Below are 5,744 nucleotides of genomic sequence, written 5' to 3' on the forward strand. Positions count from 1 at the left end.
AACCATTTCCAGACCTCGAAAACAGGTGTTCTAAGTTCATAACTTTTCCAGAAATTTCATGACTGTGGGAACCCTGATGGTTGTGAATGATTAATTTCAGCGCTGATCGATTGATCGGTTGATTGATTCTGAACTCGACTCCATTAGACAGAGGTGGAAGTTTGTTGTTTGTTTGCAGACCTTCTCTGTCTATGCATCTTAGAGTTGAGTACAGTTGAAACCCAGTTTTATATTTGTTGAGGTGCAGATCAGACTCTGGAGGGAAAAGGTTTTAAATGTCAGGACTCTGTGACTCCAGCAGTTTGACTTTGTGCTGCTGACTGGACTGAACTGAACTCATGCAGACATATGATGCTGGAAACACTTTACGTCTTCTTCTTCTCATTAACTGCTGTTCTTCATGCTTTAAAGCATGTTGCCCCTCTGGCCCCTCCCCTTTCAGTGATGTCACACAGGTGTCATGTATTGATAGATGTCCTCAGATGTGTGCTGTTTCCTCAGGTGTGTGTTGTGATCTCAGGTGTGTGGTGTGTCCTCAGGTGTGTGTCCTCAGGTGTGTCCCATATTTACCTCCATGATGTGGTGCAGGTGCAATGACGATGCCCCTGGTGTCCACTTTTGGTGAGTTCTGTCCATACGTCCCGTCGTCGCTGCTCATAGTGTGGACGGTGTTTCCTCGTCCGTCCAGCACCGTGGCGTTCACCGTGGCGCCAACATACTCCTCCGACACCATGTTCCTGTCAGAGCGAGCCGCCGACACAGAGCCTGTTAGGACCAGGGCCTGGAGCAGGACTAGGACTGGGACCGACGAGACAGGGAGACAGGTCCACTTCAGGGATGTCATGTCGTCCCCTCAGTCGTCTTCACATCCAAACTGTCAGGAAACAAAAATAAATATTTTAAACCAGAACAAATCCAACAACAATCACATCCTGGAAATGGACTGGAGTCCAGATGTCTCCTGTATGTCATCCTCAACATGTCTCAATGTCTCTTTTTCTAAATAATCTGTGTCAAAATGGACATTGGACAAATTTATGTCTAATGTCAATTTATAACATTAGACATCAATTAGTCTGTGTCTGTCTTGTTGTCCAGATGGCTCCTGTATCTCATCTCTATGTCTTCATGTCTCTTTGTCTTTCAATATGTCCGTGTTTATTTATGTCTTAATGTCTGTTTTGTGTCCTCTGTCCTTGTCTTTTCTGTCTGTCATAGATCTGATTTCTTTATATTCAAATGTCACTTTTAGGTTCCTATTGTCCTCCAGTTTCTTTATGTAAAAATGTCCTTTGTCCGTAGATGTCCTTCTATCCTCTGTGTCCCTATGTTCTGAAAATATTTTAATTAGTTTGTCCTCAAAGTCAGTTTTACTTTCTTTTATGTCCTTATCGTAATATCTCTTTATGCCCAGAAAATGTCTTAATGTGTCTTTTTATCCTGATGTCTCTATTTTATGTCTTTATGTACACCACACAGTTTGTTTCCGGTTACATCAAATGTCATATCTCTGTATGTCCTCCTAGGATCTTTGTCTTCACAGACATGTCATTGACATGTCCACCATTTGGCCTATGTCTTAGTTTTCTTTGTGTTCATTTAACGTCTTTTTATGTCCTCCACATGCTTCTTCAAGTGTCTGAATTTCATGTCAGTTCGTCTTTGTTTTTTCTCTTAACATCTTCAATAAAGATTTTATGTCTCTGTCCTCTTTGTCTTTCAGTGGTTCATTTGTTTATATTTACTAAATGTATTATTTTTGATGTACTCCAGTTACATCAAATGTCCAAGTGTCCTCTTTGGCATTACCTTTGGGTCTCTTTGTCTTCCAATATTTCAATGTCAATTTGTCCTCAGAGTTATAATGTCTGTTTAAGTCCTCTTGTCTTTTCTGTTTTATTTCTTCACGTCCACCAGATTTTAAAATGACCCTAACCCACCTGAAAATGTCCAGTTTTGTCCCTGACTGTCCTTAATATTTTTTCATTTGTGATGCTTATGTCCACAAACATGTCCTATGTCTCTTTGTCCTTTTTGTCTTTAGGCATCTTAAGCTGTTCTTATGTTTTAATGTCCTACAGGTTCTTTACCTTATAACGTCCTGTTCTGTCCCTCAGTGTCTTCTCTATGTCCTCCAATGGCTTTATTTATGTCTTTGAATGTCCTCCTCAGACCCTGTTTATGTCCCAGCATGTGTTTCCTGTCGTCGTTACGACCCTGGGTTCAGACTGTCAGGTGGAGGACAGACCGTGTGAGGACATCAGGACAGTGTCAGAACATGGAGCATCATCAGCAGGCCAACATCTGGATCTTCACACCGTCATGTCTTCAGTCCGGATCTGCGCGTGAAATTGAACGTCACGATCAGATTGTCGTTGAATCGTAGCTGGTTTGAAGCCGCAGTGAATCCTGAGCCATGACTCAGTGTTTAATCGCCGTTTGAAAGCGGCTCTAGCAGCAGCTTCTACCCGCTTTGTTTCACCGTCTGCAGGCGGACAGACAGGCAGGCTCCCGGTCCGCCAACCCCCGCTCTCCCGCCGCCCTCTCTCCCGCTGAATGTCCGGCGGGAATCGGTGGGTTCTCGGCGGTAAATCTTGCTGCTGGTCGCTGGTTATTCCGGTTTTGCTCCCGGTGGTCGCAGACGGTGCAGAGGCTAGAGCCCCGTCTCTCGGTCTCTCAGTTTGGGGCGCACTGCGCATGCTCAGAGCCACGACACGGTGAGGCGGTAGACAGGGCGCGTGTGATACCTTCCTGGTTAGGTAGCTGAGATTTAAACCAAGTATCGCGATACCTGCAGAAAGAGACTGTCCACCTGTGTGTCTCTGTCCACCTGTCTGTCTCTCTGTCTGTAGTATGGGATCAATAGTTTAATTATTGCTTTATTTACCAGAAACAGTGACAGTTAATCTGTTGTTTATTAACCAACAATATTTTAAAAACATTAAATATACAAAGAAATGATTTGTACAACCTCAATATGTTCAGTGTTTGCACAGAATGGATTAATTAAAGGATTTATTAATTGATTTATTAATGGTTAATAAATGATTCACTGATGCTTCATAGATCAGTCATAACACATTCATAAGGACAGACTGAACATCTGAAGAGTCTGTGGCAGGAAGGGCAAATACAAACAGAGCAGCATTGCCCTTTACCTCCCAGAAGGAAAGGAAATGGAAGAGAGGTAAGTAGGAGAGGAGCTCAATGAGACACACCTGTGAGCCGGGGGAGGGGAAAGAGTCTGACAGAGCAGCATGGAGGAGGGCAGAGAGGAGTGAGAGTGAAAAGGAGGAGATAACTTAAAAAAAAAAAACTTAATCCAGTTTCTGGACAATCTACCGAACCTCTTAAAGAAAACAGGGAATTACATAAAAGTAAAAAGAGTGGCAGTAGTACCAAGGAACCGGTGCTTTGATCGTTTGGACTATGCTTTGGTTCCAATAACATTTAATTCATGAAGATGCTTTGGTAAATGGTGTTTATTTCTCTCATGTGGCATGTGTGTAGGGTAATAGGCTATTACCCATAACTGGGTTATCTTGCTAAGTTATTTATACCTTTTATTTTCTAAAAAATGACAGGATTGGGATGGTTTTATTATTCTCCTGTCTGGCGAACGACACTTTCAGTAGCTATTTAATTCCCCTACGCTACAAGTCTCTACAGAGACCTCTAGAAAACAGCTGCAGCACATCTGGACTGAGATCCATTAATAAATTGATCATTAACAGTATTACGACAGTTAATGAAGACAGAGTCTGACTTTTGATCAGTTTGATTAAAGACTCACATCAGTGTTTAAATCATTTCTAATATGATCCATCAGGTCTGCAGCTATATATGTTAATGACCAGTTTCGAAGGGGATTTTGGTCCAGATGTTCTGCCGTTGTTTATCAGAGGATCTGGTGGTCAAATTAGTTAGTGATGTGTTTACCAGTAACTAACTGGTCTCCTGCAGCTGCTGGTTGTGCTGACAGTCTGATGGCTGGGATGAAGTTTGATGTCAACATGAAAACATTAGGGGAGTGTGAGGAGCACAGAGAAGGAGGAGCAGGAGGTGAAGACTGGTCAGGACTGACACCTGGTGGACTCAGTCTGTAACTGCAGCTCCAGGTTCACTCAGTTTCACTGTCCCACCACTCATCCATCACTAACAAAAGAGACCAAGAGGAGCAGACTGCAATCCTTGTTGACATTTAATAGAGCTGTGGCAGAGCGTCTCCACACGACACAACTGTCAGAACATCTATCAGACCATCAGTCAGGACCTGCGTGTTTTCATGTGTTTTTACTTTCTGTCTGTTGTTGTCGTCATGGCGACAGCAGCAGTCGCACAGTTGATTTACTGCAGAAACAATAACGGCACAGATATTTCTGTGTTTCAGGAACAGGAAACCTGCTTATCAACTGCTGTGCAGACAGGAAGCCGCAGAGACAGAAATATTTTCTCCATGCGGTCGAACCTCCTGTCTTCAAAATCACTCGATCTTTAATATTCTCTCTATCCCTCGATCCTCCAGTGGCTCATTCTCCAAAAATGAATGAATGACTTAATATGTCATGTCATGACGGTCAGTAAAATGTTAATGCAGCTTTGTGTTTCTTGTCCAGTGGAACTAGAACTGAACCTCATCTATACATCACACAAATTAATGTAAATGTATATACTCAAGCAAACAACAGCAACGACTACTACAATCAACTACAAACCACTACAAACAACTTCAATCAACTACAATCAACTACACACAGCTAAGCATTTTATGTCTCTCTGTAGTTGTTTTGTCTCTGTAGTTGTTTTATGTCTCTCTGTAGTTGTTATGTCTCTCTGTAGTTGTTTTATGTCTCTCTGTAGTTGTTTTGTCTCTCTGTAGTTGTTTTATGTCTCTCTGTAGTTGTTTTGTCTCTCTCTGTAGTTGTTTTGTCTCTGTAGTTGTTTTATGTCTCTCTGTAGTTGTTTTGTCTCTCTGTAGTTGTTTTGTCTCTCTGTAGTTGTTTTATGTCTCTCTGTAGTTGTTTTGTCTCTCTGTAGTTGTTTTATGTCTCTCTGTAGTTGTTTTATGTCTCTCTGTAGTTGTTTTGTCTCTCTAGTTGTTTTATGTCTCTCTGTAGTTGTTTTATGTCTCTCTGTAGTTGTTTTGTCTCTCTGTAGTTGTTTTATGTCTCTCTGTAGTTGTTTTGTCTCTCTGTAGTTGTTTTATGTCTCTCTGTAGTTGTTTTGTCTCTCTCTGTAGTTGTTTTGTCTCTCTGTAGTTGTTTTATGTCTCTCTCTAGTTGTTTTGTCTCTCTGTAGTTGTTTTGTCTCTCTGTAGTTGTTTTATGTCTCTCTGTAGTTGTTTTATGTCTCTCTGTAGTTGTTTTGTCTCTCTGTAGTTGTTTTGTCTCTCTCTAGTTGTTTTGTCTCTCTCTAGTTGTTTTATGTCTCTCTCTAGTTGTTTTATGTCTCTCTGTAGTTGTTTTATGTCTCTCTGTAGTTGTTTTGTCTCTCTGTAGTTGTTTGTCTCTCTGTAGTTGTTTTGTCTCTGTAGTTGTTTTGTCTCTCTGTAGTTGTTTTATGTCTCTCTGTAGTTGTTTTGTCTCTCTGTAGTTGTTTTGTCTCTGTAGTTGTTTTGTCTCTCTGTAGTTGTTTTGTCTCTCTGTAGTTGTTTTATGTCTCTTTGTAGTTTTCCTACCTCTGTTGGTGGTTGTGTCACATTTTGCTGCTCTGTATAGAAGCTGGGGGGGGGGGGGGGGGGGGGG

The sequence above is a fragment of the Seriola lalandi genome, unplaced genomic scaffold, assembly GCF_002814215.2.
Source record: "Seriola lalandi dorsalis isolate HSWRI2012SDOR001 ecotype SW California unplaced genomic scaffold, Sedor1 jcf7180002054655, whole genome shotgun sequence".
In the NCBI taxonomy this organism is placed as follows: domain Eukaryota; kingdom Metazoa; phylum Chordata; class Actinopteri; order Carangiformes; family Carangidae; genus Seriola; species Seriola lalandi.